At 31.5% G+C, this 14,364-nt stretch overlaps 3 pseudogenes; 1 reads left to right on the top strand and 2 right to left on the bottom strand.

The window, feature by feature from the left end:
• Positions 1 to 2,325: 2,325 nt before the first annotated feature.
• On the top strand, positions 2,326 to 3,274 carry LOC136222793 (cytosolic sulfotransferase 15-like; annotated as a pseudogene).
• A 2,817-nt stretch (positions 3,275 to 6,091) lies between these two features.
• Positions 6,092 to 7,033, bottom strand: LOC136222796 (cytosolic sulfotransferase 5-like; annotated as a pseudogene).
• A 3,355-nt stretch (positions 7,034 to 10,388) lies between these two features.
• LOC136222797 (cytosolic sulfotransferase 5-like) lies at positions 10,389 to 11,334 on the bottom strand (annotated as a pseudogene).
• Between the last annotated feature and the right edge of the window lie 3,030 nt (positions 11,335 to 14,364).

Genomic DNA, 14,364 nt, shown 5'->3' on the forward strand with positions numbered 1-14,364 from the left:
AAAATTTTCAAGAGTTAAATGATATTTTAAGCAACTTTAATTCTTCAACTTTTAAGGTTTGAGGTCATTTAGGTGTTGTTTTTTTTATGAGAGAGAAAGAAAATATTTAGAGAGAGAAAACTCCAAAAATGATGATTTTGAAAAAATTAAGAATATAGTTCCATAGTAAATATGATACCAAACAAGTTTAATTCTTGAAAATTTTCATTTTGAGGTCGTTATCGGCCAAATTTGGTAAAGTAAAGAAAACATGTAAAATTTTGCAACCACAGGGTTACGTTTGCAAAAAAAAATACTACAGGTACCACATCGCAAATCGGCCAAACCACAGAGTAGTTATTTATAATTAACCCTTAATTGTATACTATGGAGATCTCAATTAATCTTTAATAGAACGTGTGCATTACATTACATCTCATCAGCACGTCGACTTTGACTTTGACAATAATGTACTAACAACTATACATATATTATGATATATTAATCCTATCATTAGCATTAATTCATATAATAATCTTCACACATTATTTATAATCATATTATAATTTAGAAACATAATCAAATATATTTCAATTGTATGCTATTTGATATACTGGAGATCTTAATTAATTTTTAATCACGTGTATTACATGGACTTTGACAATAATGTAAAAGAATAGTTATCATTTTAGATCCAATCTGGTTCCAATATATATAAAAAAAAAAAACTAAAAATATGGTAAAATTACATTTAAGACCCCTCAACTTTATTCTACTTTTTTTTATTGTGCCTAAACTTCCATTTACTAGTATAAAAGTCCTTTAACATTTTGCCACTCTAATAGCAATATAGCATCTATTGTAGAATTGATGGAAATAATATTCTAACTTTTTGATTTTAAAGTCATGCAAATGCTCGTTGGTTCCATTTTTCGGAGCTACTTTTTGTCTTCCAATAATTTTAAATAGAAGATAAAAAAGTGTTTAATAAGAATTAAAAATAACTGCTTTTAGTAGAAAAATTAATTAATATAGGAAATAGTTAAAAACAAACAGCATCAGTTGGATCAAACAAGCTTTTAAGTGTTCTTTATTTAGTTATGATAGAGAAAATGATTTTTTAGAGAGAAAGTTCCAAAAATGGTGATTGTAAATTTCAATTCTGAAGGTTAAGCAAGTTCAGGGGCCAATGTATTATTGTACGCAAGTTTAGAAGATAAATAGACTACTTAAAAAAATTGAAAGATTTAATAGATCAATTTAATTAAGAAATAAATAAAACGTTGTCAAAGTGTAAGAGAAAAATTGACTTCTTTGTACAAATACATGAGGTTAAATCTGTATTAAGCCTTGAAAAAATTATAATTCAAACAAAGTTGAAAAGAAATACTATATCTGGTAGTGTTCATATTTACCGTTATTGATCAGATAAATTTAATCAATTAAATCTAGATTTATTAGATTCAAACCTTATTGTTATTTTAATTTCCATCTTGAAATTCTAATAAATCCTACTTTTAACATTGAATGAACAAATTTGGTCAGTTAGTGTCCATGTTAACACCTACATGTTATTCTGTAATAAAATATAGAAAAAAATATAAAAATAAACTCTTTAATTTTACCGATTTGAAAGACAACGGTGTGGTTTAAAAATTTGTAAATTCAGAATTCCAACAAAAATTATTGCAGTGCTATTTATCTCAAATTGAGCAATTAAATGACTAATTTTGCAAATTTATATATAAGGTCTAATTTTGCAAATTAACAAAACTACAAATTTGTATATCATGATTATGCACTATTCTATGAGTCAATGTTCGTGGTGAATCTTGATAAGGCGTTGGTTCACCAAAAATAATCCTTTAACTACAAACTTCACAAACCTTAAACACTTATTTGTAAACTTTCAAACCACTAATTTTGTTTGTATACTTTTATCTGAAATATATGTCAGTTGTCATTGAACCAATTGAACTAAAAGTTCAAGCTTATAGTTAAGGATCAATCATAGATCTTATATGAATATCTGATATACCCTTGTACGCATGCAAATACCCATTGGATTTGCAGCGTTTATAATACAGACTCATCACCGTGTGTTTTTAGACTCGAACTCTCGACTGTTTGATCCATTTGATACCATGTTAAGCTTTTAGTTAAAGCTCAACTATAAATCTTATATGTATCTCTGACGTAAATTATATTTTAAAAATAAAAAAAATTGGGAATTAAGTTTTTCATGTTCTATTTAACATTTGGACCTCAAAACTTTCTATACTGCAGCCTTCTTCTCGGATATCATATCAGTAGATGATGGAGCAAAGCCTAATCTCATCTTCTGCAATGCTTGAAGATATTAATGAAGAAGTTCAAAAACTACTTCCTTCTCTTCCTAAAGCCATGGATGGGACAGTTTTCGAGTTATCTCTATATCAAGGCTTCTGGTACGCAACCTCATCTCAGCTTCATGGTCTATTATCCTTCCAAAGATGCTTTCAATCTCATGATCAAGATATTATAGTTTCAACCATGCCGAAATGCGGTACTACTTGGCTCAAAGCTTTGATTTTTTCTATTGTTAATCGAACCCGTTATACCCCTTCTAATACCCCATTACTTACTTCAAACCCTCATGATCTCGTACCCTTTCTCGAATTCAATCTATTTAATGGTGAGAAAATTCCCGACCTTTCGACCATACCATCTCCTCTGCTTCTTTCCTCACACTTGTCTTATTCAGCGTTCCATTAAACAGTCCAAGTGTCGAATTGTTTACATCTGCCGCAACCCTTTTGATTCTGCGGTCTCCTTGTGGCACCATTACTGCGAAATGGTACCGGATTTCGAAATGCCTATGGAGGAATTTTTTGAGGTGTATTTTAAGGGGGTCAGTTGTTTTGGACCCTATTGGGATCATGTGTTGGGATACTGGAAGGAAAGCTTGGAGAAGCCGAGTAAGATATTGTTTTTGAAGTACGAAGACATGAAGGAAGATAATGTGTCTTGTTTGAAGAGAATAGCGGAGTTTATCGGGTATCCTTTTTCTCAAGAGGAAGATGGAAATGGTGTGATTGAAGAAATTGGTGAGCTTTGTAGTTTAAGGAAATTGAAGAATTTGGAGGTGAATAAGAATGGTATGTATCTGGGGAAAAGTCCAAATAAGGCATTTTTTAGGAAAGGTGGAGTGGGTGAATGGGTTAATTATCTTAGCCCTTCCAAGAAGCAATATCTAGAAAATGCGATGGAAGAAAAACTAGCAAGTTCTAGTTTGTCTTTCAAGCTTTCTATCTAAGATTTATTCCAACGTACAATTAGATTTATTCCAAGTTCTAGTTTGTCTTTCAAGTAACAAAACTTGACGTCTTAATGTTTATGAAATGGTACCAATTTGACCGTAAGTTTCGTTACACGTGACTATAATTGCACCATGTCATAAACGTTAAAGCTAAAATCATATTATTTCCTAATGAGGATCAAATATGGATTTTACCATTATTTCAGTAGTTAAATTGTTATTGTCCTTTTTGTCCTTGTTACTGTTATGATGAGATGGTGATTCATCCTAATTTGCTATTTATTGAGTTTATGTATTCTGATACTGTTTTATTAGAATGGAATAATACTCATTCTCATCTTTTCCCTTTGATCTTCATCTTATTTCTGTGTTCATCGTGAAATTCTGCTTATCATGGTATCAAAACAAGTTGACACAAAGAGAAATTTGTTCTGAATCTTGAGTATTATTTGTAACTCTATTATCTTGGCGGGTACGGCTTCAAAATATTTATTTCAAGACATGGTGAATCCATTATTCTTGCATCCTTTTGATAATACTCCATCTATACAAGTTGATAAATTGCAAGGGTCTTCAAACTAGAGAACTTGGGGTCGAACCATGAAAATCAATTTGTCAAGAAAAACACAGACGATGAAACCAAGGCAGAAATGTGTGGGATACATGTAATAATATGGTAATTGCTTGGCTCACTCACATATTTGGGAGACTAATTCTAATTTTTCAAAATACAATATCAAACGAAGCCAGGAATCCATATTTGGGAGGCTAATTTTAATTTTTCAAAATTCAGCCAGTCTTGACTGGACAAAAAAAAAATAGCTTCCAACATACTAAACTTCGTCGTTTTAGTATGTTGGCTAAAAAGTTAAAAGTGTCAAATATAAAAAAGAATAGACGTATTTAATTTTATATAAGTTTAATACTATTTTCTTAAAAATTATACTAACATTTTTACATTTTTTTTAACTTTTAATTATAATTTTTTATGATTTTTATAAATTAAAATTTAATTCAATAATTAGTTATTTGAATCCCAAAAGTTAAAAATTGATTTTTTAATGAAAAAAGATATAGTAAAAATGAGTCAAAAGTGTAATGAAGATAATAATAATAATTAATAATAGTATTATAGTTACATAATATTTTTGAAAACAAAGTTCGAATAAATAAAAACTACATAAAATAAAATAAGATTCATGACTTCTTAAATTAAAGTTTACATGTTAAACCAACCCAATCACTTTTAAATATTAAAATAACACTATATAATTTAAATATAAACCAATATTAGGAGTATTATAAAGGGGCAAAACAATCGCTACACAGAGGTGGAACTGATGGCTGAGTGGGCTTCAGCCCCTGGGTTGGCTTAGTCCCTATTAAAAAGTGAATTAAATTGGAAAAATAAAAAAAAAATAAATGGTGGTGCACAAGAAATGGAGATTTCATAGGAGAGAAAACATGAAATAAAAGATTTTCCGTAAAGTAGTGTTAATTTTCGTAAAATTATACAAATGTTACGGAAATTTGTAAAGGTTTTATAGATTTTCTGTAAAGTAGTGTTAATATTCGTAAAGTGGTTTGGTGGATATAATTAAAATTATTTTTTTATTAATAATTTAACAAAAAATAATTAATTTACGGAAAATTATAGAAATGTTACGGAAAATTGTGAAGGTTTTTTAGATTTTCCGTAAAGTAATATCAATTTCCGTAAAGTAGTTTGGTGGATAGAATTATATATTCTACATTGTGTAACTTTAATTTTCTCTATTTAGTGGTAACCTGTAATAGCAGGTCAACTTTTAATATAATTTAATTTATTTTAAATTAATTTGACACATGTCGCAATACTATTAGTTATTGAAACAAAGTAAATTTACTTTGTTTTTAAAGGAAGTGAGGATAACGGGCACCTTTATATTATATTTTAAAATTTAATAACGATACTATGAAAATTAAATTAGTATTTACCCCCATTTTGATGACATTAAATGCCAAGTTGTTGCAAGAAGTAGGAGCATAAATGAAACTGTAAGCTAATGATATGAACTTGTAATTACAACTTTGTAAGACATTTCAGTAATATATATAATTTCTTCCTAATCTCTCCAATAATATTGTTTTTGCCATATATTCACCGCGATTAATTAATTAATTATTTTTGTTTAATTGTCGTAATACCTCCAACAATAAGTTACCAATCGAGAAAATCAGAAATACAAGTTACTTTAAATTCTGATTTTGCAAATTCACTCACAGAAGAAAATGACAGACACAAACTATATTAGATGTGGAAACCGAAATTGAAACTGAAACAAACACAGGTAAACGTTATTGTTATTAAACTATAGTCTTCAAAACATAGTAAGGAACAAAATGAAACAGAAATGAAAATGAACACGAATCACGGAAACACTATTAAAGAGGGTTTGAAGTGACTCGATACTTTGCAACGATAGAGTTCGTTCACGAGAGACGACAAGCAAATTCTGTTACACATATTTAAAAAGAAAAACATGATAATCAGTGCACAGTCATTTTCACCTGGTCAGTGACTGACCAAGTTAAACTCATCAAAATCTTGTGGTGAAAATTAAAAGCAACATAAGATTTAGATTCATACCTCCTAGATCTAACAGTGACTGACCAAATTCAATTAGTCATTCACTGACCAGGTGAAAACCACCGTACATAATTGAAAAGCTTTATTGTTACCTGCTAGCTTTTCAAAAGATAATCCTGACCATTATACAACCTATTGTGCTTCTTTTTATTCATTTTCTTATTGTTTTGGTATGGAAAGAAATCTTAAATAGAAAGCCTGAAAAACAAACCAGATCCTCTTAGTTTTTCTTCTATCACATTTTCTAAATGTTGCTTCTTGGAAGAGCTAAGATAATCAACCCATTCTCCCACTTCACATTTCCTAAAGAACACCTTATTTGGTCTCATTGACGAATGCATATCATTTTTGTTCACCTCCAAATTCTTCAATTTCCTTAAACTGCAAAGCTTAGCAATTTCTTCGATCACACCATTTCCATCTTCCTCTTGAGAAAAAGGGTATCCAATAAATTCGGCTATTCTCTTCAAACAAGACATAGTGTCTTCCTTCAAGTTTTCGTACTTCAAAAACAACACCTTATTCGGCTTCTCCAAGCTTTCCTTCCAGTATCCTAACACATGATCCCAATAAGGTCCAACCCAACTCAACCCCTTAAAATAGACCTCAAAAAAATCATCCATAGACATTTCAAAATCTGTTTGTATTTCACAGTAATGATGTCATAGGGAGACTGCACAATCAAAAGGGTTGCGGCAGATATAAACAATTAAACAATTAGATTGCTTAACTGACTCTGCGAGTGCTAGATGAGGCAAGTGTGTAGAAAAAAGCCTAGGAGATGGAATGGTAGAAAGGTCAGGAATTTCAAGAAAGGGAATAAGATCATGAGGGTTTGTAGTAAGCAACGGAGTATTAAAAGGGGTATAATGGGTTCGATTAACAATAGAAAAGATCACAGCTTTGAGCCAAGTAGTACCGCATTTCGGCATGGATGAAACTATAATATCTGTATCATGAGCTTGGAAGCATCTTTGAAAGGATAATACCCCGTTAAGCTGAACCAATCTAGTTGGAAACCAGAAGCCCTGATATAAAGACAACTCGAAAATCGTCCCGTCCATGGCTTCAGGAAGAGTAGGAATTAGCTGTTTAACTTCTTTATCAATATCTTCAAGCATTGAAGAAGATGAGATTAGGCAACCACTCTTAGTTTTAGTTTTAGTTTGCTCCATCATGTACTGGAGGCTGTGTAGGGAGAATGAATTGTGCTAACTATTAAATCTCAACTCTATGTACCAATTGGAAATTATTTGAATTTAAAGTAATGTTGCAGCCAGCTAGAAAGTTACATTTTTTTTAACCAGCTAACTTTCATTTGGGAAATTATCAATTCGAGATTACATTTTTTTAACCAGCTAACTTTTTTCTATGGAAGGTATCATTTGGGAAAATTAGAAACATCCTTCTCATCAATTTTGTAATTAACCAGGGGAGGTGGCAAATGTGTAAATAAAAGGAAAGAGAAAATTGTTTTATTTCTTTTATTTAAAATGCATTTTCCCAACTTTCCCAACATCGTTTTTAAAAAACTTTATACCGTTGGACTCGTCTTAATTAGACGGTCATTTTAAGATCCCAGAAATTCAGGTAAAAAAAATTCTGTTTTTCTATGAGAAACAAATGCGCAGAAAATTTTCAAAACATTCCAGAAAAAGTAAAACATCATTCTGAGAAACTTAAATTTCAAAGTGAGATTTCTTACGGTTTAGTCCCAAATCAACGGAATCCGGCGATTAGGTGGGCGTTTTCCGGCGAGAAAACCGAAAGTGCCCAGAAAATTATTAAAAAATTTCAGAAAATGTAGAACATTATTTTGAGAAACTTTAATTCTTGGGTCGAAGCAGGATTTCTTACGGTTTAGTCCCAATAAAAAAAATTTCTTAATTTTATTAATTTTACATATTTCAACAATTTATTGGGTCAAAATCGTAAGAAATCTCGTTTTGAGCCAAGAATTAAAGTTTCTTAAAATGATGTTCTACATGTTTTGGAATTTTTTGATAATTTTCTGGGCACTTTTTGGTCCTACCTTTCAGCACTATGTGTTGGAATATTTTGTTGGAACAATATAACAATTCTGTTGGAACAATATGAGTATTCTGTTGAAACAATATAAATATTTTATTGGAATAATATAACTATTCTGTTGGAAAATTGGTACACAGATTTGAAACAATTGGTACACAGATTTATTATGTTGGAAGAATATAAGAATTAGAATTATTTTCTAAATAATATAACTAATATAAATTTGAAGATATTATATTAAATACTAAAAAACAAAAATAAAATTGAAGACATAGATAATAAAATTGATTTGGAACAATTGGTAAACTGATTTATTATGTTAGAACAATATAAGTATTATGCTGGAATAATATAACTATTTTGTTGGAAAAATTGGTACGCTGATTTATTCTGTTGGAACAATATAAGTATTATGTTGGAACAAATGGTACACTGATTTGGAACAATTTCGTACACTGTCGGAACAATGTAAGTATGACAAAAAACGTGTCCAGAAAATTATCAAAAAATTCCAAAACATGTAAAATATCATTTTAATAAACTTTAATTTTTGGCTCAAAGCGAGATTACTTACGGTTTTGACCCAACAAATTGTTGAAGCATGTAAAATAGATAAAATTAAGGAAACGGTTTTATTGGGACTAAACCGTAAGAAATCCCGCTTTAACCCAAGAATTAAAGTTTCTCAGAATTAAAGATATTTATTGATATAAATGAAGGTCTGAAAACATGTGTATATATATAATTACAATTGAAATCTCTATGTAGCTGAACAATTGCAAAATGAAGTATAAACAGTTCAATACCATACGTATGAATCAAATTGCATTAAATACAATGACAAGAATGGAAATCAAAATTCAAACGACAAACTCGGAGCCACATTTGGCTATCTCGGTTAGGCATTGAACTGATGTCTATTGAAGTTCACTCATTTTTTACAGTATGATTACTAAACTTCAAAATGTAACATAAAAACTTCACACTTTCTAACACTATGATAACTAAATTTTGATTAACGCCTCAGAGTGACTATTGATGACCTTAAAATAGAAAATTCCAAAAATTTATAATATTCTAAATAACTTTAATTTTTCTATGTTTTCGTTTTGAGGCCATTTCGGTGTTGTTTGGTTAGGAAAAGAAAGTGAAAATTTAGAGAGAAAACGCTTCAGAAATTGTTGTTTTGGAAAATAATAAAATACGTGGTTTCATACCATTCCATTTTGAAGCGTTAATCAAACTTTATTGGCCATAATATTACAAACTACTTAAGTGATTTTTATATTATATTTTAAAATTTAATAATGATACTATGAAAATTAGTAAATTTTAATAAGCATGGATGTAATTTACCCCATTTTTATGACATTAACTAAGTTGTTCCAAGAAGTAGGAGCATAAATGAAACTGTAAGTTAATGATATGAACTTGTAATTACAACTTTGTAAGACATTTCAGTAATATATTTCATTTCTTCCTAATCTCTCCAATAATATTTTTTTTTCCATATATTCATTTGCGATTAATTAATTATTTCCGTTTAATTGTCGTAATACCTCCAATAACAAGTTACCAATCAAGAAAATTAGAAATACAAGTTACTTTAAATTTGTGCAAACTCACTCACGGAAGAAAATGACAGACAAACTATATTAGATTTGGAAACAGAAATTGAAACCGAAACAAACACAGGTAAACGTTATTATTATTAAACTATAGTCTTCAAAACATGGTCCGGAAACAGAAACGAAAATGAACACGAATCACGGAAACCATATTGAAGAGGGTTTTCAGTGCAATATAGTGTCCAACTAACATGATAATAATCAGTGCATATACATAACTGAAAATCTTTATTGTTACCTGCTAGCTTTTCAAAAGATAATCATGGCCATAATACAACCTATTTTGCTTGGCTTAATACATCATTCCCCAACCTGAACTTTCAAAGTATCCTGATAATCCTTCCAACTTATATAAAATGTTCAGTTAGCCTTCTGAACTTGCATAAAATATAATCAATTGACCATTCGGTCGTAAAAAAAGTAAATTAAATGCGAATGATGTATTCCACGCATCTTAGAATGTTATTACATAATTAAAAAATAGATTAAAAATGAAGTTATTGTTTGCTCAACTATACAACTTGTCATCTCTAATATTAGAACTGTATACTCTGATTCTGATCGTTTTACTTTTTTTTAAGACTCGTGCAATACATTTTCCGCATTTAACTTACTTGTTTGCAACCGAGTAATCAATTGATTACATTTTGCGTAAGTTTAGAGGACTAACTGAATATTTTATGCAAGTTGAGAGAGCTATCAGGACACTTTGAAAGTTCAAGAACCCATCAAGCTTTTTGAACAAGTTCATAGGCAAATAATGTATTAAGCCTGTTTTGCTTCTTTTTATTCATTTTCTTATATTTTGGTATGGAAATAAATCTTAAATAGAAAGCCTGAAAAACAAACCAGATCCTCTTAGTTTTTCTTCCATCACATTTTCTAGATGTTGCTTCTTGGAAGGGCTAAGATACTTAACCCATTCTCCCACTTCACCTTTCCTAAAGAATACCTTATTTGGTCTCGTTGATGAATGCATACCATTCTTGTTCGCCTCCAAATTCTTCAATTTCCTTAAACTGCAAAGCTTAGCAATTTCTTCGATCACACCATTTCCATCTTCCTCTTGAGAAAAAGGGTACCCAATAAATTCGGCTATTCTCTTCAAACAAGACACAGTATCTTCCTTCAAGTCTTCATACTTCAAAAACAACACCTTATTCGGCTTCTCCAAGCTTTCCTTCCAGTATCCTAACACATGATCCCAATAAGGTCCAACCCAACTCAACCCCTTAAAATAGACCTCAAAAAAATCCTCCATAGACATTTCAAAATCTGTTTGTATTTCACAGTAATGATGCCACAGGGAGACTGCAGAATCAAAAGGGTTGCCGCAGATGTAAACAATTAAACAATTAGATTGCTTAACTGACTCTGTCAGTGCTGGATGAGGCAAGTGTGTAGAAAAAAAGCCTAGGAGATGGAATGGTAGAAAGGTCAGGAATTTCAAGAAAGGGAATAAGATCATGAGGGTTTGTAGTAAGCAACGGGGTATTAGAAGGTGTATAACGGGTTCGATTAACAATAGAAAAGATCAAAGCTTTGAGCCAAGTAGTACCGCATTTCGGCATGGATGAAACTATAATATATGTATCATGAGCTTGGAAGCATCTTTGAAAGGATAATACACCGTTAAGCTGAACCAATCTAGTTGGAAACCAGAAGCCCTGATATAAAGACAACTCGAAAATCGTCCCATCCATGGCTTTAGGAAGAGTAGGAAGTAGCTGTTTAACTTCTTCATCAATGTCTTCAAGCATTGCAGAAGAAGATGAGATTAGGCAATCACTCTTAGTTTTAGTTTGCTCCACGATATAGCTAGGACGCTCAGGGCCGTCTCCAGTATTTTGGAGGCCCTAGGCAATATTTACATTTTTTTTCACGTCTAAATTTAATCTTATTTTAGAAATAATAAATACTAAAAAATACAATCAGTATATTATACATTAACTATAATTCAGCTGGTTTAAAAGCGATATGGGAACACCGGAATAGAGTGCTTTGGCGAGAAGAATGGTGGCCAACGGATATCAGTTGGCATACTATACTTGACGACACTAGGGACTGGAAAGCATTCTCGTCTATGTGTAAGCGAACTGGGCCACCTGTAGCTACTTCTGCGTTTTCTGCACCTCTAGGAGCTGATTCAGTGATCGCCACGCCCTCGACTTGGAGTCCGCCACCGGCTGGTTCAATAAAATGCAACACAGATGGGGCGAGCTTTGCGGAAATCAGAAGCTGTGGATTGGGAGCGGTTGTAAGGGATGAGACGAGCCATTTTCTGTTTGGGAGCAGTTGCTTAATTAAAGCTGTAAAGGAACCAAAGATCATCGAAGCACTTGCGGTCCGTACGAGTTTGAGTTGGCTTGCTAGCCAACATTTCATAAATGTTGTCTTTGAATCGGACGCCAAATTAGTTGTGGATGCGATTAATTCTGACAAACAAGATAATTCGGAGTTCGGTTTGATTGTTCAAGATTGCAGGGATATCATCAACTCGCATTCTGGTTTTAATTTGTGTTTTATTCATCGTTCAGCGAATAAGGCCGCTCATGTTATGGCTAGACGGGCTTATTCCAATGCTAACGATAGTCTTTTCAGTGTTTTGCCTATATGGCTAGCAGATGTTATTCGTGAGGACGCTAGTCCTACTATCTAATAAAGTTGCAATTCTATTAAAAAAAAAAAAACTATAATTCAAATCATATATTAATCTTAATAATCAAACTCAAATAATAATAATTTAAGGCTAAGAAATTATTATTCTTTCTTGTTTTTGTATGTGTAAAATCAAGTTTCTTCTCACCAGTCATGAGAGCAGCAAACAGACGATAAAATACTAATTTATAGAAATTAATTTTGGACGATTGAACTCGGATCTAATCGCAAGATTTTGTGGAGAGAAAAAGAAAAATTTATTTTGATGATTAGAGATTGGTTGAGACGTGCCTTTATTAGAATTATAAGACTTAAACTACTATTTGACCCTCGATTTATCTAAATTTTTGTCATTTGGTCCTCAATCTATCCAAATCTTGTCATTTGGCCTATCATAATTGGTGAAATTTCACCCAATTTGGATGGAAATTTAATAGAACTGCTATTCTATTGACACGTAACCATATTTTGATAATAAGACTTGATAAATTTTAGTTTAGAGATTTATTTTTTATTTATTTTCCTTGTTTTAATCTAATTAATTATTTTCTCATAAAAAAATTTGTGTCAAATAAACTTTAAGACACGTGACTTGTCAAGTCTATATGTTAAAATATCACCACATACGATTTTGTAAAGTCTCCATTAAAATTGGATAATTTACACTAATTGAGATAGTTTAGAGATAAAATGTGATTAAATAATAAATAAGTGGTTAAATAATAAAATTTTAGAAAGATTGGACAAAATTTTAAAAAGATCATGAGATATTTTTTTATAGGAAAGTATTGTTTCTTGTATTAGTACAGGTGTCTTGTTTAGAGGAAAAAATGAGTAGAAATTGACAGCAAACGAAAGTAATGGATAGAAATCTTTTATTTATAAAAACTAGTAATATACAATAAAACCATTAACTGGTTTAAAAAAAAAGCATGCTCTTGTAATCGAAGGCCTCTTATATAATTTCATAAATAAAAAAAGCACCATTTATATAAATAAATAAAAAATGAGGCCTCACATTTGGTGAGGCCCTAGGCACAGGCCTAGGGGAACTCCCCCTAGAGCCGGCCATGAGGACGCTGTGTAGGAAGAATTGTGATCTTAAATCTCAAATGTACTCTTGTCCAGATTATAATGTAAAGTTGAATTTATCATGTAGGAATATACGGAATGAAGTACCAAATTGTATTTGGACCTTTACCATTAAATTAATGTATAATATAATCCTACTGTGTTAAAATTTATAGATTAAATATTAAGGATCAAGCTCTTGATCATTGATTCTGTTATGGATTCGGTCTTTATTGAACTTTTTCGTCGAGTTTGGAAAAGGAGGAGATCGATTTGGCGATTCTAATGCTGAAAATCGCAAAATGAGAGATGAGAAGATCAAGCTTGGAAGAATTTAATGGAAATTGATTTCTGTAATTTCTTTTTACTTTTTAATCTCTATCTATCCTAGTCAATAATCTTTTATTTTTATTTATCCATGTCAATAGGCCGAATCGCCCTAACAATGCATGCCGCCATAATTCGACGAAAAAGTTCAATAAGGGCTGAATCCATAACAGAATCAATGATCAATTGCTTAATGTGAAAAAATAATTGATCATGGGCTTGATTCTTAAAACGGGCAAAATTCAGAAGTTTAATTATATTTTTTTCCTAAAAATAAATATATATTACGAATTAAATGGTTAAATATTCGTATTTAGTATTGTACAAAATCTCTCTCGACTAGGAACTGCAGAAGCGCCGCCGCACCAGATCCATGAACTAAGCCACTGCTACCGTCGCCGACTTCTTGGACCTGCGCCGCCGCCGCCCGCATGACTCCGCCGGTGAGAGTTGTCCCTCCGATGGTGAAGGTAGTCTCAAACCCATTTGAGTGTAGTTTGTGTTTCTTGTCGTGAGTTCTTGTTCGTTGCGGATTATCTTTAGATTTCTTTCGAGTTCTTGATGCCTTGTAGCTGTTACCTGCTTGATTTCTTGCTGCTGTTTTGATTGTGTTTCTCGACCGTGTAATTTGGGTGCGGTTGGTTGCTGTCCGTGTATTTCGTTTTTGACTCTCTGGTTGCATCTCTGTTTGCGTTCTAATTGCTGGGTTGTGGAGGGGCGGTAGTGTAATTTGAGGGCCATTA

This window comes from Euphorbia lathyris, chromosome 3, assembly GCF_963576675.1.
Source record: "Euphorbia lathyris chromosome 3, ddEupLath1.1, whole genome shotgun sequence".
Lineage (NCBI taxonomy): Eukaryota > Viridiplantae > Streptophyta > Magnoliopsida > Malpighiales > Euphorbiaceae > Euphorbia > Euphorbia lathyris.